Genomic DNA, 22361 nt, shown 5'->3' on the forward strand with positions numbered 1-22361 from the left:
TAATGAATTATTTAGACAAGGCATCCATAAGATAAAGAGGAGAAAAGAAAGAAAAATATGAGAGAAATCTCAAAACAAAGAAGAAATAGATGATAGAAAGGAGGGAGATAGATGAGAGAAAAGAGGAACCAGTTAAAGATCAAGTAACAAGTATATGTATGTAAGAGATGCATGTAATGTATGCATGTAATGAATGTAAGGAATGTATGTATCTTGTGATTGTAATATAAATATGTTTGTGAGAGATGCATGTTGTGTACTTATGTAATGTATGTAATCTATCTATGCATTGTAGGGAAGGGAGTTGGAGAGAAAAAGGAGAAAGAGCAGAAAAAAACCAGTGAAAGGTGCTTTAGGGAATGAAGAAAATGACCAAGAGAATGTATCAATGTAAGTACCAATGTCTGTCTGTCAGTGTGTTTGTCTGGTTGTCTGATCGTCTCCCTGTCTGATTGTTTGTCTCTTCGTCTTTCTGTCTGTCTGATTGTCGCCCTGTCTGATTGTTTGTCTCTTTGTCTGTCTGTCTGTTTGTCTGTCTGTGTGATTGTCTCATTGTCTGTCTGTTTGTCTCCCTGTCCGATTGTTTGTCTCTTTGTCTGTCTGTGTGAATGTGTCATTGTCTGACTGTTTGTCTCTTTGACTGTCTGTTTTTCTGATAGTTTCCCTGTCCGATTGTTTGTCTCTTTGTCTGTCTGTCTTTCTGTGTGATTGTGTCATTGTGTGATAGCATGTCTCTTTGTTTGTCTGTCTGTCTGTCTGTTTGTCTGATTGTCTCATTGTCTGATTGTTGTTTGTCTCTTTGTCTATCTGTTTCTCTGAGTGTCTCATTGTCTGATTGTTTGTCTCTTTGTCTGTCTCTTTGTCTGATCCTTGCAGTGTCATCTTAATTCATGTTTCTTGCTGTGTCTGTATCTATAAATGTTTGTATGGATGTATGTATCATTATATGCCTGTCTGTCTGTTAGTCTGTCTCTATGTAAGTATGTATTGTAGATATATATGAATGTACCTATATTATGAATGGACCTATATTATGAATGTAATGTACACATGTTTGTAAGAGATGCATGTTCTGTACGTATGTTATATATGTAAAGAATGGACCTATGTTATGAATGTAATGTAGGTATGTTTGTAAGAGATGCATGTTCTGTATGTATGTAATGTATGTAAAGAATGGACCTATGTTATGAATGTAATGTATGCATGTTTGTAAGAGATGCATGTTCTGTATGTATGTAATGTATGTAAAGAATGGACATATGTAATGAATGTAATGTACATATGTTTGTAAGAGATGCATGTTCTGTATGTATGTAATGTATGTAAAGAATATACCTATGTTATGAATGTAATGTACATATGTTTGTAAGAGATGCATGTTCTGTATGTATGTTATGTATGTAAAGAATGGATGTATGTTATATATGTATGCATGCATAAATGTATAAAGTGAAATGTTCCTAATGTGGTGAATATGATGTAAAGAATGTCATGTACATAATGCATGAATGTATGCATGTATGTAAAGAATGGACCTATGTTATAAATGTAAAGTACACATGTTTGTAAGAGATGCATGTTCTGTATGTATGTAATGTTTGTAAAGAATGGACCTATGTTATGAATGAAATGTATGCATGTTTGTAAGAGATGCATGTTCTGTATGTATGTAATGTATGTAAAGAATGGACCTATCCTATGAATGTAATGTACGTATGTTTGTAAGAGATGCATGTTCTGTATGTATGTAAAGAATGGACCTGTTATGAATGTAATGTACATATGTTTGTGAGATGCATGTTCTGTATGTATGTTATGATTGTAAAGAATGGATGTATGTTATGAATGTAATGTATGTATGAATTGTAGGGAAGGGAGTGAGAGAGAGAGGGGGAGAGGGGAAGATGGACCCAGTGAAAGGGGCTGTGGGGAATTAAGAGAATGACCAAGAGAATGTATCAATGTATATACCTATGTCTGGCAGTCTGTCTGTTTGTCTTATTGTCTGTGTTTGTCTGGTTGTCTGATTGTCTCCCTGTCTGATTGTTTGTCTCTTCGTCTTTCTCTCTGTCTGATTGTCGCCCTGTCTGATTGTTTGTCTCTTTGTCTGTCTGTCTGTTTGTCTGTCTGTGTGATTGTCTCATTGTCTGTCTGTTTGTCTCCCTGTCTGATTGTTTGTCTCTTTGTCTGTCTGTGTGAATGTGTCATTGTCTGACTGTTTGTCTCTTTGACTGTCTGTTTTTCTGATAGTCTCCCTGTCCGATTGTTTGTCTCTTTGTCTGTCTGTCTTTCTGTGTGATTGTGTCATTGTGTGATAGTGTGTCTCTTTGTTTGTCTGTCTGTTTGTCTAATTGTCTCATTGTCTGATTGTTGTTTGTCTCTTTGTCTGTCTGTTTCTCTGAGTGTCTCATTGTCTGATTGTTTGTCTGTTTGTCTGATCCTTGCAGTGTCATCTAAATGCATGTTTGTTGCTGTGTCTGTATCTATAAATGTTTGTATGGATGTATGTATCGTTACATGTCTGTCTGTCTGTTAGTCTGTCTCTATGTAAGTATGTATTGTAGATACATATGAATGTATATCTGTTGGTATCTATGGATGGATAGATGTTTGTCAGTTTTTCTGTCTAATTGTCTGTCAATCTGTCTGTCTGTTTGTATGTATGTGAAGAGACGGGGGAAAAAAGCAGTACAGGAGAAATGAAACCAAGAAATGCCCAAGGATACTAAGTCTAAATAGCGGTGTGTGCATATAATGAATTATTTAGACAAGGCATCCATAAGATAAAGAGGAGAAAAGTAAGAAAAATATGAGAGAAATCTCAAAACAAAGAAGAAATAGATGATAGAAAGGAGGGAGATAGATGAGAGAAAAGAGGAACCAGTTAAAGATCAAGTAACAAGTATATGTATGTAAGAGATGCATGCAATGTATGTATGTAATGAATGTAAGGAATGTATGTATCTTGTGATTGTAATATAAATATGTTTGTGAGAGATGCATGTTGTGTACTTATGTAATGTATGTAATCTATCTATGCATTGTAGGGAAGGGAGTTGGAGAGAAAAAGGAGAAAGAGCAGAAAAAAACCAGTGAAAGGTGCTTTAGGGAATGAAGAAAATGACCAAGAGAATGTATCAATGTAAGTACCAATGTCTGTCTGTCAGTGTGTTTGTCTGGTTGTCTGATCGTCTCCCTGTCTGATTGTTTGTCTCTTCGTCTTTCTGTCTGTCTGATTGTCGCCCTGTCTGATTGTTTGTCTCTTTGTCTGTCTGTCTGTTTGTCTGTCTGTGTGATTGTCTCATTGTCTGTCTGTTTGTCTCCCTGTCCGATTGTTTGACTCTTTGTCTGTCTGTGTGAATGTGTCATTGTCTGACTGTTTGTCTCTTTGACTGTCTGTTTTTCTGATAGTTTCCCTGTCCGATTGTTTGTCTCTTTGTCTGTCTGTCTTTCTGTGTGATTGTGTCATTGTGTGATAGCGTGTCTCTTTGTTTGTCTGTCTGTCTGTTTGTCTGATTGTCTCATTGTCTGATTGTTGTTTGTCTCTTTGTCTGTCTGTTTCTCTGAGTGTCTCAGTCTGATTGTTTGTCTCTTTGTCTGTCTCTTTGTCTGATCCTTGCAGTGTCATCTTAATGCATGTTTGTTGCTGTGTCTGTATCTATAAATGTTTGTATGGATGTATGTATCGTTATATGTCTGTCTGTCTGTTAGTCTGTCTCTACGTAAGAATGTATTGTAGATATATATGAATGTACCTATATTATGAATGGACTTATATTATGAATGTAATGTACACATGTTTGTAAGAGATGCATGTTCTGTATGTATGTTATATATGTAAAGAATGGACCTATGTTATGAATGTAATGTAGGTATGTTTGTAAGAGATGCATGTTCTGTATGTATGTAATGTATGTAAAGAATGGACCTATGTTATGAATGTAATGTATGCATGTTTGTAAGAGATGCATGTTCTGTATGTATGTAATGTATGTAAAGAATGGACATATGTTATGAATGTAATGTACATATGTTTGTAAGAGATGCATGTTCTGTATGTATGTAATGTATGTAAAGAATGGACATATGTTATGAATGTAATGTACATATGTTTGTAAGAGATGCATGTTCTGTATGTATGTTATGTATGTAAAGAATGGATGTATGTTTTATATGTATGCATGCATAAATGTATAAAGTGAAATGTTCCTAATGTGGTGAATATGATGTAAAGAATGTCATGTACATAATGCATGAATGTATGCATGTATGTAAAGAATGGACCTATGTTATAAATGTAAAGTACACATGTTTGTAAGAGATGCATGTTCTGTATGTATGTAATGTTTGTAAAGAATGGACCTATGTTATGAATGAATGTATGCATGTTTGTAAGAGATGCATGTTCTGTATGTATGTAATGTATGTAAAGAATGGACCTATCCTATGAATGTAATGTACGTATGTTTGTAAGAGATGCATGTTCTGTATGTATGTAAAGAATGGACCTGTTATGAATGTAATGTACATATGTTTGTGAGATGCATGTTCTGTATGTATGTTATGATTGTAAAGAATGGATGTATGTTATGAATGTAATGTATGTATGAATTGTAGGGAAGGGAGTGAGAGGGAGAGGGGAAGATGGACCCAGTGAAAGGGGCTGTGGGGAATTAAGAGAATGACCAAGAGAATGTATCAATGTATATACCTATGTCTGGCAGTCTGTCTGTTTGTCTTATTGTCTGTGTTTGTCTGGTTGTCTGATTGTCTCCCTGTCTGATTGTTTGTCTCTTCATCTTTCTCTCTGTCTGATTGTCGCCCTGTCTGATTGTTTGTCTCTTTGTCTGTCTGTCTGTTTGTCTGTCTGTGTGATTGTCTCATTGTCTGTCTGTTTGTCTCCCTGTCTGATTGTTTGTCTCTTTGTCTGTCTGTGTGAATGTGTCATTGTCTGACTGTTTGTCTCTTTGACTGTCTGTTTTTCTGATAGTCTCCCTGTCCGATTGTTTGTCTCTTTGTCTGTCTGTCTTTCTGTGTGATTGTGTCATTGTGTGATAGTATGCTCTTTGTTTGTCTGTCTGTATGTTTGTCTAATTGTCTCATTGTCTGATTGTTGTTTGTCTCTTTGTCTGTCTGTTTCTCTGAGTGTTTCATTGTCTGATTGTTTGTCTGTTTGTCTGTCTGTTTGTCTGATCCTTGCAGTGTCATCTAAATGCATGTTTGTTGCTGTGTCTGTATCTATAAATGTTTGTATGGATGTATGTATCGTTACATGTCTGTCTGTCTGTTAGTCTGTCTCTATGTAAGTATGTATTGTAGATACATATGAATGTATATCTGTTGGTATCTATGGATGGATAGATGTTTGTCAGTTTTTCTGTCTAATTGTCTGTCAATCTGTCTGTCTGTTTGTATGTATGTGAAGAGACGGGGGAAAAAAGCAGTACAGGAGAAATGAAACCAAGAAATGCCCATGGATACTAAGTCTAAATAGCGGTGTGTGCATATAATGAATTATTTAGACAAGGCATCCATAAGATAAAGAGGAGAAAAGTAAGAAAAATATGAGAGAAATCTCAAAACAAAGAAGAAATAGATGATAGAAAGGAGGGAGATAGATGAGAGAAAAGAGGAACCAGTTAAAGATCAAGTAACAAGTATATGTTATAAGAGATGCATGCAATGTATGTATGTAATGAACGTAAGGAATGTATGTATCTTGTGATTGTAATATAAATATGTTTGTGAGAGATGCATGTTGTGTACTTATGTAATGTATGTAATCTATCTATGCATTGTAGGGAAGGGAGTTGGAGAGAAAAAGGAGAAAGAGCAGAAAAAAACCAGTGAAAGGTGCTTTAGGGAATGAAGAAAATGACCAAGAGAATGTATCAATGTAAGTACCAATGTCTGTCTGTCAGTGTGTTTGTCTGGTTGTCTGATCATCTCCCTGTCTGATTGTTTGTCTCTTTGTCTTTCTGTCTGTCTGATTGTCGCCCTGTCTGATTGTTTGTCTCTTTGTCTGTCTGTCTGTTTGTCTGTCTGTGTGATTGTCTCATTGTCTGTCTGTTTGTCTCCCTGTCCGATTGTTTGTCTCTTTGTCTGTCTGTCTTTCTGTGTGATTGTGTCATTGTGTGATAGCGTGTCTCTTTGTCTGTCTGTCTTTCTGTGTGATTGTGTCATTGTGTGATAGCGTGTCTCTTTGTTTGTCTGTCTGTCTGTTTGTCTGATTGTCTCATTGTCTGATTGTTGTTTGTCTCTTTGTCTGTCTGTTTCTCTGAGTGTCTCATTGTCTGATTGTTTGTCTGTTTGTCTGTCTGTTTGTCTGATCCTTGCAGTGTCATCTAAATGCATGTTTGTTGCTGTGTCTGTATCTATAAATGTTTGTATGGATGTATGTATCGTTATATGTATGTCTGTCTGTTAGTCTGTCTCTATGTAAGTATGTATTGTAGATATATATGAATGTACCTATATTATGAATGGACCTATATTATGAATGTAATGTACACATGTTTGTAAGAGATGCATGTTCTGTACGTATGTTATGTATGTAAAGAATGGACCTATGTTATGAATGTAATGTATGTATGTTTGTAAGAGATGCATGTTCTGTATGTATGTAATGTATGTAAAGAATGGACCTATGTTATGAATGTAATGTATGCATGTTTGTAAGAGATGCATGTTCTGTATGTATGTAATGTATGTAAAGAATAGACATATGTTATGGATGTAATGTACATATGTTTGTAAGAGATGCATGTTCTGTATGTATGTAATGCATGTAAAGAATAGACCTATGTTATGAATAAATTGTATGCATGTTTGTAAGAGATGCATGTTCTGTATGTATGTAATGTATGTAAAGAATGGACCTATGTATGTACATAAATGTATATAAATGTAATGTACATAATGTAAGAGATGCATGTGCATATGTATGAATGTATATGTATGTAAAGAATGGACCTATGTTATGAATGTAAAGAAGAGGATGAAAATGTAAGAGATATATGAGAGAAATATATAATATGAATGTATGTAAATGTATGTAAAGAATGGACCTATGTGAATGTAATGTATGTATGTAAAGAACCATGTTAAAGAATAACAATGTGTGTAAGAGATGCATGTATGTATGTATGTAAAGAATGGATGTATGTTATGAATGTATGTATGTAAGAGATGCATATGTATATGTAATAAAGAATGGACCTATGTTATGAATGTAATGTATGCATGTTTGTAAGAGATGCATGTTTTGATTCTGTATGTATGTAAAGAATGGACATATGTTATGAATGTAATGTACATATGTTTGTAAGAGATGCATGTTCTGTATGTATGTTATGATTGTAAAGAATGGATGTATGTTATGAATGTAATGTATTGTATGTTTGTAAGATGGATGTTCTGGAATGATGGACCCAGTGAAATGCTGTATATGGAATGAAGAGAATGACCAAGAGAATGTATCAATGTATATACCTATGTCTGTCTGTCATGTTTGTCTGTATTGTCTGTGTTTGTCTGTTGTCTGATTGTCTCCCTGTCTGATTGAAATGTCTTTCTGTCTGTCTGATGCCCTGTCTGAATTTCTGTATCTGTAATGATTGTTTGTCTGTCTGATGTAATGTCTGTTTGTCTGTCTGTGTCTGTGTGATTGTCTCTGTCTGTCTGTTTGTCTCCCTGTGTGTATGAATGATTGTTTTCTCTTTGTCTGTCTGTGTGAATGTGTCATTGTCATTGTTGTTTGTTTCTTTGTCTGTCTGTTTGTCTGAAAGTCTCATTGTTGTTTGTCTGTTTGTCTGTCTGTTTGTCTGTGTGATTGTGTCATTGTGTGATAGTATGTCTGTGTGTGTTTGCATTGTCTATGTCTGATTGTAATGTCATTGTCTGATTGTTTGTCTCTTTGTCTGTCTGTTTGTCTGATATTTGCAGTGTCATCTAAATGTTTGTTGCTGTGTCTGTATCTATAAATGTTTGTATGGAAGTATGTATCGTTATATGTCTGTCTGTCTGTTAGTCTGTCTCTATGTAAGTATGTATTGTAGATACATATGAATGTATATCTGTTGGTATCTATGGATCGATAGATGTTTGTCAGTTTTTTCTAATTGTCTGTAGATAATATGAATCTGTTGTTATGAATGTAATGTACATATGTTTGTCTGTCTGTCTGTTTGTATGTATGTGAAGAGACGGGGGAAAAAAGCAGTACAGGAGAAATGAAACCAAGAAATGCCCAATGGATACTAAGTCTAAATAGCGGTGTGTGCATATAATGAATTATTTAGACAAGGCATCCATAAGATAAAGAGGAGAAAAGTAAGAAAAATATGAGAGAAATCTCAAAACAAAGAAGAAATAGATGATAGAAAGGAGGGAGATAGATGAGAGAAAAGAGGAACCAGTTAAAGATCAAGTAACAAGTATATGTATGTAAGAGATGCATGTAATGTATGTATGTAATGAATGTAAGGAATGTATGTATCTTGTGATTGTAATATAAATATGTTTGTGAGAGATGCATGTTGTGTACTTATGTAATGTATGTATGTATCTGTCTATGCATTGTATGTTGTCTGCATGTCTCTATGGAAGGGAGTTGAGAGAAAAAGGAGAAAGAGCAGAAAAATCCCAGTCAAAGGTGCTTTAGGGAATGAAGAAAATGACCAAGAGAATGTATCAATGTTGTACCAATGTCTGTCTGTCAATGTGTCTGTCATGTGTGTGTTTGTCTGATTGTGTTGTCTGATTGTCTTCTGTCTGATTGTTGTCTCCTGTCTGATTGTCGCCCTGTCTGATTGTTTGTCTCTTTGTCTGTTTGTCTGTCTGTGTGATTGTCTCATTGTCTGTCTGTTTGTCTCCCTGTCCGATTGTTTGTCTCTTTGTCTGTCTGTGTGAATGTGTCATTGTCTGACTGTTTGTCTCTTTGACTGTCTGTTTTTCTGATAGTTTCCCTGTCCGATTGTTTGTCTCTTTGTCTGTCTGTCTTTCTGTGTGATTGTGTCATTGTGTGATAGCGTGTCTCTTTGTTTGTCTGTCTGTCTGTTTGTCTGATTGTCTCATTGTTTGATTGTTGTTTGTCTCTTTGTCTGTCTGTTTCTCTGAGTGTCTCATTGTCTGATTGTTTGTCTGTTTGTCTGTCTGTTTGTCTGATCCTTGCAGTGTCATCTAAATGCATGTTTGTTGCTGTGTCTGTATCTATAAATGTTTGTATGGATGTATGTATCGTTATATGTCTGTCTGTCTGTTAGTCTGTCTCTATGTAAGTATGTATTGTAGATATATATGAATGTACCTATATTATGAATGGACCTATATTATGAATGTAATGTACACATGTTTGTAAGAGATGCATGTTCTGTATGTATGTTATGTATGTAAAGAATGGACCTATGTTATGAATGTAATGTAGGTATGTTTGTAAGAGATGCATGTTCTGTATGTATGTAATGTATGTAAAGAATGGACCTATGTTATGAATGTAATGTATGCATGTTTGTAAGAGATGCATGTTCTGTATGTATGTAATGTATGTAAAGAATGGACATATGTTATGAATGTAATGTACATATGTTTGTAAGAGATGCATGTTCTGTATGTATGTAATGTATGTAAAGAATATACCTATGTTATGAATGTAATGTACATATGTTTGTAAGAGATGCATGTTCTGTATGTATGTTATGTATGTAAAGAATGGATGTATGTTATATATGTATGCATGCATAAATGTATAAAGTGAAATGTTCCTAATGTGGTGAATATGATGTAAAGAATGTCATGTACATAATGCATGAATGTATGCATGTATGTAAAGAATGGACCTATGTTATAAATGTAAAGTACACATGTTTGTAAGAGATGCATGTTCTGTATGTATGTAATGTTTGTAAAGAATGGACCTATGTTATGAATGAATGTATGCATGTTTGTAAGAGATGCATGTTCTGTATGTATGTAATGTATGTAAAGAATGGACCTATCCTATGAATGTAATGTACGTATGTTTGTAAGAGATGCATGTTCTGTATGTATGTAAAGAATGGACCTGTTATGAATGTAATGTACATGTTTGTGAGATGCATGTTCTGTATGTATGTTATGATTGTAAAGAATGGATGTATGTTATGAATGTAATGTACGTATGAATTGTAGGGAAGGGAGTGAGAGGGAGAGGGGGAGAGGGGAAGATGGACCCAGTGAAAGGGGCTGTGGGGAATTAAGAGAATGACCAAGAGAATGTATCAATGTATATACCTATGTCTGGCAGTCTTTCTGCTTGTCTTATTGTCTGTGTTTGTCTGGTTGTCTGATTGTCTCCCTGTCTGACTGTTTGTGTCTTTGTCTTTCTGTCTGTCTGATTGTCGCCCTGTCTGATTGTTTGTCTCTTTGTCTGTCTGTCTGTTTGTCTGTCTGTGTGATTGTCTCATTGTCTGTCTGTTTGTCTCCCTGTCCGATTGTTTGTCTCTTTGTCTGTCTGTGTGAATGTGTCATTGTCTGACTGTTTGTCTCTTTGACTGTCTGTTTTTCTGATAGTCTCCCTGTCCGACTGTTTGTCTCGCTGTCTGTCTGTCTTTCTGTGTGATTGTGTCATTGTGTGATAGTGTGTCTCTTTGTTTGTCTGTCTGTATGTTTGTCTAATTGTCTCATTGTCTGATTGTTGTTTGTCTCTTTGTCTGTCTGTTTCTCTGAGTGTTTCATTGTCTGATTGTTTGTCTGTTTGTCTGTCTGTTTGTCTGATCCTTGCAGTGTCATCTAAATGCATGTTTGTTGCTGTGTCTGTATCTATAAATGTTTGTATGGATGTATGTATCGTTACATGTCTGTCTGTCTGTTAGTCTGTCTCTATGTAAGTATGTATTGTAGATACATATGAATGTATATCTGTTGGTATCTATGGATGGATAGATGTTTGTCAGTTTTTCTGTCTAATTGTCTGTCAATCTGTCTGTCTGTTTGTATGTATGTGAAGAGACGGGGGAAAAAAGCAGTACAGGAGAAATGAAACCAAGAAATGCCCAAGGATACTAAGTCTAAATAGCGGTGTGTGCATATAATGAATTATTTAGACAAGGCATCCATAAGATAAAGAGGAGAAAAGTAAGAAAAATATGAGAGAAATCTCAAAACAAAGAAGAAATAGATGATAGAAAGGAGGGAGATAGATGAGAGAAAAGAGGAACCAGTTAAAGATCAAGTAACAAGTATATGTATGTAAGAGATGCATGTAATGTATGTATGTAATGAATGTAAGGAATGTATGTATCTTGTGATTGTAATATAAATATGTTTGTGAGAGATGCATGTTGTGTACTTATGTAATGTATGTAATCTATCTATGCATTGTAGGGAAGGGAGTTGGAGAGAAAAAGGAGAAAGAGCAGAAAAAAAACCAGTGAAAGGTGCTTTAGGGAATGAAGAAAATGACCAAGAGAATGTATCAATGTAAGTACCAATGTCTGTCTGTCAGTGTGTTTGTCTGGTTGTCTGATCGTCTCCCTGTCTGATTGTTTGTCTCTTTGTCTTTCTGTCTGTCTGTGTGATTGTCTCATTGTCTGTCTGTTTGTCTCCCTGTCCGATTGTTTGACTCTTTGTCTGTCTGTGTGAATGTGTCATTGTCTGACTGTTTGTCTCTTTGACTGTCTGTTTTTCTGATAGTTTCCCTGTCCGATTGTTTGTCTCTTTGTCTGTCTGTCTTTCTGTGTGATTGTGTCATTGTGTGATAGCGTGTCTCTTTGTTTGTCTGTCTGTCTGTTTGTCTGATTGTCTCATTGTCTGATTGTTGTTTGTCTCTTTGTCTGTCTGTTTCTCTGAGTGTCTCAGTCTGATTGTTTGTCTCTTTGTCTGTCTGTTTGTCTGATCCTTGCAGTGTCATCTAAATGCATGTTTGTTGCTGTGTCTGTATCTATAAATGTTTGTATGGATGTATGTTTCGTTATATGTCTGTCTGTCTGTTAGTCTGTCTCTATGTAAGTATGTATTGTAGATATATATGAATGTACCTATATTATGAATGGACCTATATTATGAATGTAATGTACACATGTTTGTAAGAGATGCATGTTCTGTACGTATGTTATATATGTAAAGAATGGACCTATGTTATGAATGTAATGTAGGTATGTTTGTAAGAGATGCATGTTCTGTATGTATGTAATGTATGTAAAGAATGGACCTATGTTATGAATGTAATGTATGCATGTTTGTAAGAGATGCATGTTCTGTATGTATGTAATGTATGTAAAGAATGGACATATGTTATGAATGTAATGTACATATGTTTGTAAGAGATGCATGTTCTGTATGTATGTAATGTATGTAAAGAATATACCTATGTTATGAATGTAATGTACATATGTTTGTAAGAGATGCATGTTCTGTATGTATGTTATGTATGTAAAGAATGGATGTATGTTATATATGTATGCATGCATAAATGTATAAAGTGAAATGTTCCTAATGTGGTGAATATGATGTAAAGAATGTCATGTACATAATGCATGAATGTATGCATGTATGTAAAGAATGGACCTATGTTATAAATGTAAAGTACACATGTTTGTAAGAGATGCATGTTCTGTATGTATGTAATGTTTGTAAAGAATGGACCTATGTTATGAATGAAATGTATGCATGTTTGTAAGAGATGCATGTTCTGTATGTATGTAATGTATGTAAAGAATGGACCTATCCTATGAATGTAATGTACGTATGTTTGTAAGAGATGCATGTTCTGTATGTATGTAAAGAATGGACCTGTTATGAATGTAATGTACATATGTTTGTGAGATGCATGTTCTGTATGTATGTTATGATTGTAAAGAATGGATGTATGTTATGAATGTAATGTATGTATGAATTGTAGGGAAGGGAGTGAGAGGGAGAGGGGGAGAGGGGAAGATGGACCCAGTGAAAGGGGCTGTGGGGAATTAAGAGAATGACCAAGAGAATGTATCAATGTATATACCTATGTCTGGCAGTCTGTCTGTTTGTCTTATTGTCTGTGTTTGTCTGGTTGTGTGATTGTCTCCCTGTCTGATTGTTTGTCTCTTCGTCTTTCTGTCTGTCTGATTGTCGCCCTGTCTGATTGTTTGTCTCTTTGTCTGTCTGTCTGTTTGTCTGTCTGTGTGATTGTCTCATTGTCTGTCTGTTTGTCTCCCTGTCTGATTGTTTGTCTCTTTGTCTGTCTGTGTGAATGTGTCATTGTCTGACTGTTTGTCTCTTTGACTGTCTGTTTTTCTGATAGTCTCCCTGTCCGATTGTTTGTCTCTTTGTCTGTCTGTCTTTCTGTGTGATTGTGTCATTGTGTGATAGTGTGTCTCTTTGTTTGTCTGTCTGTTTGTCTAATTGTCTCATTGTCTGATTGTTGTTTGTCTCTTTGTCTGTCTGTTTCTCTGACTGTCTCAGTCTGATTGTTTGTTTCTTTGTCTGTCTGTTTGTCTGATCCTTGCAGTGTCATCTAAATGCATGTTTGTTGCTGTGTCTGTATCTATAAATGTTTGTATGGATGTATGTATCGTTACATGTCTGTCTGTCTGTTAGTCTGTCTCTATGTAAGTATGTATTGTAGATACATATGAATGTATATCTGTTGGTATCTATGGATGGATAGATGTTTGTCAGTTTTTCTGTCTAATTGTCTGTCAATCTGTCTGTCTGTTTGTATGTATGTGAAGAGACGGGGGAAAAAAGCAGTACAGGAGAAATGAAACCAAGAAATGCCCAATGGATACTAAGTCTAAATAGCGGTGTGTGCATATAATGAATTATTTAGACAAGGCATCCATAAGATAAAGAGGAGAAAAGTAAGAAAAATATGAGAGAAATCTCAAAACAAAGAAGAAATAGATGATAGAAAGGAGGGAGATAGATGAGAGAAAAGAGGAACCAGTTAAAGATCAAGTAACAAGTATATGTATGTAAGAGATGCATGTAATGTATGTATGTAATGAATGTAAGGAATGTATGTATCTTGTGATTGTAATATAAATATGTTTGTGAGAGATGCATGTTGTGTACTTATGTAATGTATGTAATCTATCTATGCATTGTAGGGAAGGGAGTTGGAGAGAAAAAGGAGAAAGAGCAGAAAAAAACCAGTGAAAGGTGCTTTAGGGAATGAAGAAAATGACCAAGAGAATGTATCAATGTAAGTACCAATGTCTGTCTGTCAGTGTGTTTGTCTGGTTGTCTGATCGTCTCCCTGTCTGATTGTTTGTCTCTTTGTCTTTCTGTCTGTCTGATTGTCGCCCTGTCTGATTGTTTGTCTCTTTGTCTGTCTGTCTGTGTGATTGTCTCATTGTCTGTCTGTTTGTCTCCCTGTCCGATTGTTTGTCTCTTTGTCTGTCTGTGTGAATGTGTCATTGTCTGACTGTTTGTCTCTTTGACTGTCTGTTTTTCTGATAGTTTCCCTGTCCGATTGTTTGTCTCTTTGTCTGTCTGTCTTTCTGTGTGATTGTGTCATTGTGTGATAGCGTGTCTCTTTGTTTGTCTGTCTGTCTGTTTGTCTCATTGTCTGATTGCTGTTTGTCTCTTTGTCTGTCTGTTTCTCTGAGTGTCTCAGTCTGATTGTTTGTCTCTTTGTCTGTCTGTTTGTCTGATCCTTGCAGTGTCATCTTAATGCATGTTTGTTGCTGTGTCTGTATCTATAAATGTTTGTATGGATGTATGTATCGTTATATGTCTGTCTGTCTGTTAGTCTGTCTCTATGTAAGTATGTATTGTAGATATATATGAATGTACCTATATTATGAATGGACCTATATTATGAATGTAATGTACACATGTTTGTAAGAGATGCATGTTCTGTACGTATGTTATATATGTAAAGAATGGACCTATGTTATGAATGTAATGTAGGTATGTTTGTAAGAGATGCATGTTCTGTATGTATGTAATGTATGTAAAGAATGGACCTATGTTATGAATGTAATGTATGCATGTTTGTAAGAGATGCATGTTCTGTATGTATGTAATGTATGTAAAGAATGGACATATGTTATGAATGTAATGTACATATGTTTGTAAGAGTATGTTCTGTATGTATGTAAAGAATGGACATATGTTATGAATGTAATGTACATATGTTTTGTAAGAGATGCATGTTCTGTATGTATGTAATGTATGTAAAGAATATACCTATGTTATGAATGTAATGTACATATGTTTGTAAGAGATGCATGTTCTGTATGTATGTTATGTATGTAAAGAATGGATGTATGTTATATATGTATGCATGCATAAATGTATAAAGTGAAATGTTCCTAATGTGGTGAATATGATGTAAAGAATGTCATGTACATAATGCATGAATGTATGCATGTATGTAAAGAATGGACCTATGTTATAAATGTAAAGTACACATGTTTGTAAGAGATGCATGTTCTGTATGTATGTAATGTTTGTAAAGAATGGACCTATGTTCTGAATGAAATGTACGCATGTTTGTAAGAGATGCATGTTCTGTATGTATGTAATGTATGTAAAGAATGGACCTATCCTATGAATGTAATGTACGTATGTTTGTAAGAGATGCATGTTCTGTATGTATGTAAAGAATGGACCTGTTATGAATGTAATGTACATATGTTTGTGAGATGCATGTTCTGTATGTATGTTATGATTGTAAAGAATGGATGTATGTTATGAATGTAATGTACGTATGAATTGTAGGGAAGAGAGAGAGAGAGGGGGAGAGGGGAAGATGGACCCAGTGAAAGGGGCTGTGGGGAATTAAGAGAATGACCAAGAGAATGTATCAATGTATATACCTATGTCTGGCAGTCTGTCTGTTTGTCTTATTGTCTGTGTTTGTCTGGTTGTCTGATTGTCTCCCTGTCTGATTGTTTGTCTCTTTGTCTTTCTGTCTGTCTGATTGTTTGTCTTTCTGTTTGTCTGTCTGTGTGATTGTCTCATTGTCTGTCTGTTTGTCTCCCTGTCTGATTGTTTGTCTCTTTGTCTGTCTGTGTGAATGTGTCATTGTCTGACTGTTTGTCTCTTTGACTGTCTGTTTTTCTGATAGTCTCCCTGTCCGATTGTTTGTCTCTTTGTCTGTCTGTCTTTCTGTGTGATTGTGTCATTGTGTGATAGTGTGTCTCTTTGTTTGTCTGTCTGTCTGTTTGTCTAATTGTCTCATTGTCTGATTGTTGTTTGTCTCTTTGTCTGTCTGTTTCTCTGAGTGTCTCATTGTCTGATTGTTTGTCTGTTTGTCTGTCTGTTTGTCTGATCCTTGCAGTGTCATCTAAATGCATGTTTGTTGCTGTGTCTGTATCTATAAATGTTTGTATGGATGTATGTATCGTTACATGTCTGTCTGTCTGTTAGTCTGTCTCTATGTAAGTATGTATTGTAGATACATATGAATGTATATCTGTTGGTATCTATGGATGGATAGATGTTTGTCAGTTTTTCTGTCTAATTGTCTGTCAATCTGTCTGTCTGTTTGTATGTATGTGAAGAGACGGGGGAAAAAAGCAGTACAGGAGAAATGAAACCAAGAAATGCCCAAGGATACTAAGTCTAAATAGCGGTGTGTGCATATAATGAATTATTTAGACAAGGCATCCATAAGATAAAGAGGAGAAAAGTAAGAAAAATATGAGAGAAATCTCAAAACAAAGAAGAAATAGATGATAGAAAGGAGGGAGATAGATGAGAGAAAAGAGGAACCAGTTAAAGATCAAGTAACAAGTATATGTATGTAAGAGATGCATGTAATGTATGTATGTAATGAATGTAAGGAATGTATGTATCTTGTGATTGTAATATAAATATGTTTGTGAGAGATGCATGTTGTGTACTTATGTAATGTATGTAATCTATCTATGCATTGTAGGGAAGGGAGTTGGAGAGAAAAAGGAGAAAGAGCAGAAAAAAACCAGTGAAAGGTGCTTTAGGGAATGAAGAAAATGACCAAGAGAATGTATCAATGTAAGTACCAATGTCTGTCTGTCAGTGTGTTTGTCTGGTTGTCTGATCGTCTCCCTGTCTGATTGTTTGTCTTTGTCTCTGTGTCTGTTGCCCTGTCTGATTGTTTGTCTCTTTGTCTGTCTGTCTGTTTGTCTGTCTGTGTGATTGTCTCATTGTCTGTCTGTTTGTCTCCCTGTCCGATTGTTTGTCTCTTTGTCTGTCTGTGTGAATGTGTCATTGTCTGACTGTTTGTCTCTTTGACTGTCTGTTTTTCTGATAGTTTCCCTGTCCGATTGTTTGTCTCTTTGTCTGTCTGTCTTTCTGTGTGATTGTGTCATTGTGTGATAGCGTGTCTCTTTGTTTGTCTGTCTGTCTGTTTGTCTGATTGTCTCATTGTCTGATTGTTGATTGTCTCTTTGTCTGTCTGTTTCTCTGAGTGTCTCAGTCTGATTGTTTGTCTCTTTGTCTGTGTGTTTGTCTGATATTTGCAGTGTCATCTAAATGCTGTGTCTGTATCTATAAATGTTTGTATGGACATATGTATCGTTATATGTCTGTCTGTCTGTTAGTCTGTCTCTATGTAAGTATGTATTGTAGATATATATGAATGTACCTATATTATGAATGGACCTATATTGTGAATGTAATGTACACATGTTTGTAAGAGATGCATGCATGTTCTGTACGTATGTTATGTATGTAAAGAATGGACCTATGTTATGAATGTAATGTAGGTATGTTTGTAAGAGATGCATGTTCTGTATGTATGTAATGTATGTAAAGAATGGACCTATGTTATGAATGTAATGTATGCATGTTTGTAAGAGATGCATGTTCTGTATGTATGTAATGTATGTAAAGAATGGACATATGTTATGAATGTAATGTACATATGTTTGTAAGAGATGCATGTTCTGTATGTATGTAATGTATGTAAAGAATATACCTATGTTATGAATGTAATGTACATATGTTTGTAAGAGATGCATGTTCTGTATGTATGTTATGTATGTAAAGAATGGATGTATGTTATATATATATGTATGCATGCATAAATGTATAAAGTGAAATGTTCCTAATGTGGTGAATATGATGTAAAGAATATCATGTACATAATGCATGAATGTATGCATGTATGTAAAGAATGGACCTATGTTATAAATGTAAAGTACATGTATGTAAAGAATGGACCTATGTTATAAATGTAAAGTACGTATGTTTGTAAGAGATGCTTGTTCTGTATGTATGTAATGTTTGTAAAGAATGGACCTATGTTATGAATGAAATGTATGCATGTTTGTAAGAGATGCATGTTCTGTATGTATGTAATGTATGTAAAGAATGGACCTATCCTATGAATGTAATGTACGTATGTTTGTAAGAGATGCATGTTCTGTATGTATGTAAAGAATGGACCTGTTATGAATGTAATGTACATATGTTTGTGAGATGCATGTTCTGTATGTATGTTATGATTGTAAAGAATGGATGTATGTTATGAATGTAATGTACGTATGAATTGTAGGGAAGGGAGTGAGGGGGAGAGGGGAAGATGGACCCGGTGAAAGGGGCTGTGGGGAATTAAGAGAATGACCAAGAGAATGTATCAATGTATATACCTATGTCTGGCAGTCTGTCTGTTTGTCTTATTGTCTGTGTTTGTCTGGTTGTCTGATTGTCTCCCTGTCTGATTGTTTGTCTCTTCGTCTTTCTGTCTGTCTGATTGTCGCCCTGTCTGATTGTTTGTCTCTTTGTCTGTCTGTCTGTTTGTCTGTCTGTGTGATTGTCTCATTGTCTGTCTGTTTGTCTCCCTGTCTGATTGTTTGTCTCTTTGTCTGTCTGTGTGAATGTGTCATTGTCTGACTGTTTGTCTCTTTGACTGTCTGTTTTTCTGATAGTCTCCCTGTCCGATTGTTTGTCTCTTTGTCTGTCTGTCTTTCTGTGTGATTGTGTCATTGTGTGATAGTGTGTCTCTTTGTTTGTCTGTCTGTCTGTTTGTCTAATTGTCTCATTGTCTGATTGTTGTTTGTCTCTTTGTCTGTCTGTTTCTCTGAGTGTCTCATTGTCTGATTGTTTGTCTGTTTGTCTGTCTGTTTGTCTGATCCTTGCAGTGTCATCTAAATGCATGTTTGTTGCTGTGTCTGTATCTATAAATGTTTGTATGGATGTATGTATCGTTACATGTCTGTCTGTCTGTTAGTCTGTCTCTATGTAAGTATGTATTGTAGATACATATGAATGTATATCTGTTGGTATCTATGGATGGATAGATGTTTGTCAGTTTTTCTGTCTAATTGTCTGTCAATCTGTCTGTCTGTTTGTATGTATGTGAAGAGACGGGGGAAAAAAGCAGTACAGGAGAAATGAAACCAAGAAAAGCCCATGGATACTAAGTCTAAATAGCGGTGTGTGCATATAATGAATTATTTAGACAAGGCATCCATAAGATAAAGAGGAGAAAAGTAAGAAAAATATGAGAGAAATCTCAAAACAAAGAAGAAATAGATGATAGAAAGGAGGGAGATAGATGAGAGAAAAGAGGAACCAGTTAAAGATCAAGTAACAAGTATATGTATGTAAGAGATGCATGTAATGTATGTATGTAATGAATGTAAGGAATGTATGTATCTTGTGATTGTAATATAAATATGTTTGTGAGAGATGCATGTTGTGTACTTATGTAATGTATGTAATCTATCTATGCATTGTAGGGAAGGGAGTTGGAGAGAAAAAGGAGAAAGAGCAGAAAAAAACCAGTGAAAGGTGCTTTAGTGAATGAAGAAAATGACCAAGAGAATGTATCAATGTAAGTACCTATGTCTGTCAGTCAGTGTGTTTGTCTGGTTGTCTGATCGTCTCCCTGTCTGATTGTTTGTCTCTTCGTCTTTCTGTCTGTCTGATTGTCGCCCTGTCTGATTGTTTGTCTCTTTGTCTGTCTGTCTGTTTGTCTGTCTGTTTGTCTCCCTGTCTGATTGTTTGTCTCTTTGTCTGTCTGTGTGAATGTGTCATTGTCTGACTGTTTGTCTCTTTGACTGTCTGTTTTTCTGATAGTGTCCCTGTCCAATTGTTTGTCTCTTTGTCTGTCTGTCTTTCTGTGTGATTGTGTCATTGTGTGATAGCATGTCTCTTTGTTTGTCTGTCTGTCTGTTTGTCTGATTGTCTCATTGTCTGATTGTTGTTTGTCTCTTTGTCTGTCTGTTTCTGTTTCTCTGAGTGTCTCATTGTCTGATTGTTTGTCATCTAAATCTCTTTGTCTGTCTGTTTGTCTGATCCTTGCAGTGTCATCTAAATGCATGTTTGTTGCTGTGTCTGTATCTATAAATGTTTGTATGGATGTATGTATCGTTATATGTCTGTCTGTCTGTTAGTCTGTCTCTATGTAAGTATGTATTGTAGATATATATGAATGTACCTATATTATGAATGGACCTATATTATGAATGTAATGTACACATGTTTGTAAGAGATGCATGTTCTGTATGAATGTTATGTATGTAAAGAATGGAATGTTATGAATGTAATGTATGTATGTTTGTATGAGATGATTGTTCTGTATGTATGTAATGTATGTAAAGAATGGACCTATGTTATAAATGTAAAGTACACATGTTTGTAAGAGATGCATGTTCTGTATGTATGTAATGTATGTAAAGAATGGACATATGTTATGAATGTAATGTACATATGTTTGTAAGAGATGCATGTTCTGTATGTATGTAATGTATGTAAAGAATATACCTATGTTATGAATGTAATGTACATATGTTTGTAAGAGATGCATGTTCTGTATGTATGTTATGTATGTAAAGAATGGATGTATGTTATATATGTATGCATGCATAAATGTATAAAGTGAAATGTTCCTAATGTGGTGAATATGATGTAAAGAATGTCATGTACATAATGCATGAATGTATGCATGTATGTAAAGAATGGACCTATGTTATAAATGTAAAGTACACATGTTTGTAAGAGATGCATGTTCTGTATGTATGTAATGTTTGTAAAGAATGGACCTATGTTATGAATGAAATGTATGCATGTTTGTAAGAGATGCATGTTCTGTATGTATGTAATGTATGTAAAGAATGGACCTATCCTATGAATGTAATGTACGTATGTTTGTAAGAGATGCATGTTCTGTATGTATGTAAAGAATGGACCTGTTATGAATGTAATGTACATATGTTTGTGAGATGCATGTTCTGTATGTATGTTATGATTGTAAAGAATGGATGTATGTTATGAATGTAATGTACGTATGAATTGTAGGGAAGGGAGTGAGAGGGAGAGGGGGAGAGGGGAAGATGGACCCAGTGAAAGGGGCTGTGGGGAATTAAGAGAATGACCAAGAGAATGTATCAATGTATATACCTATGTCTGGCAGTCTGTCTGTTTGTCTTATTGTCTGTGTTTGTCTGGTTGTCTGATTGTCTCCCTGTCTGATTGTTTGTCTCTTTGTCTTTCTGTCTGTCTGATTGTCGCCCTGTCTGATTGTTTGTCTCTTTGTCTGTCTGTCTGTTTGTCTGTCTGTGTGATTGTCTCATTGTCTGTCTGTTTGTCTCCCTGTCTGATTGTTTGTCTCTTTGTCTGTCTGTGTGAATGTGTCATTGTCTGACTGTTTGTCTCTTTGACTGTCTGTTTTTCTGATAGTCTCCCTGTCCGATTGTTTGTCTCTTTGTCTGTCTGTCTTTCTGTGTGATTGTGTCATTGTGTGATAGTGTGTCTCTTTGTTTGTCTGTCTGTCTGTTTGTCTAATTGTCTCATTGTCTGATTGTTGTTTGTCTCTTTGTCTGTCTGTTTCTCTGAGTGTCTCATTGTCTGATTGTTTGTCTGTTTGTCTGTCTGTTTGTCTGATCCTTGCAGTGTCATCTAAATGCATGTTTGTTGCTGTGTCTGTATCTATAAATGTTTGTATGGATGTATGTATCGTTACATGTCTGTCTGTCTGTTAGTCTGTCTCTATGTAAGTATGTATTGTAGATACATATGAATGTATATCTGTTGGTATCTATGGATGGATAGATGTTTGTCAGTTTTTCTGTCTAATTGTCTGTCAATCTGTCTGTCTGTTTGTATGTATGTGAAGAGACGGGGGAAAAAAGCAGTACAGGAGAAATGAAACCAAGAAATGCCCATGGATACGAAGTCTAAATAGCAGTGTGTGCATATAATGAATTATTTAGACAAGGCATCCATAAGATAAAGAGGAGAAAAGTAAGAAAAATATGAGAGAAATCTCAAAACAAAGAAGAAATAGATGATAGAAAGGAGGGAGATAGATGAGAGAAAAGAGGAACCAGTTAAAGATCAAGTAACAAGTCTGTCTGTTTGTCTAATTGTCTCGTTTGTCTCTTTGTCTGTCTGTTTGTCTGATTGTCTCCCTGTCTGATTGTTTGTCTCTTTGTCTGTCTGTCTTTCTGTATGTATGTAGGTAA

At 35.3% G+C, this 22361-nt stretch overlaps 1 long non-coding RNA gene across 2 annotated transcripts; it reads left to right on the forward strand.

The window, feature by feature from the left end:
* The first annotated feature begins 224 nt into the window (after positions 1-224).
* Positions 225-19744, forward strand: LOC134250930 (uncharacterized). 2 transcript variants are annotated; one of them, XR_009988629.1, is made up of 7 exons: positions 225-390; positions 3051-3145; positions 5805-5899; positions 11365-11460; positions 14070-14164; positions 16850-16944; positions 19635-19744. It is a non-coding gene; the product is annotated as an uncharacterized LOC134250930 (long non-coding RNA). The 2 variants fall into 2 exon arrangements; XR_009988628.1 differs by lacking the exon at positions 19635-19744 and having other exon boundaries at positions 16850-17000.
* The last annotated feature ends 2617 nt before the right edge of the window (positions 19745-22361 follow it).

Source organism: Saccostrea cucullata, unplaced genomic scaffold, assembly GCF_032062105.1.
Source record: "Saccostrea cucullata isolate Sc308-1 unplaced genomic scaffold, CSIRO_AGI_Scuc_v1 ctg1710, whole genome shotgun sequence".
NCBI classification, from domain to species: Eukaryota; Metazoa; Mollusca; class Bivalvia; order Ostreida; family Ostreidae; genus Saccostrea; species Saccostrea cuccullata.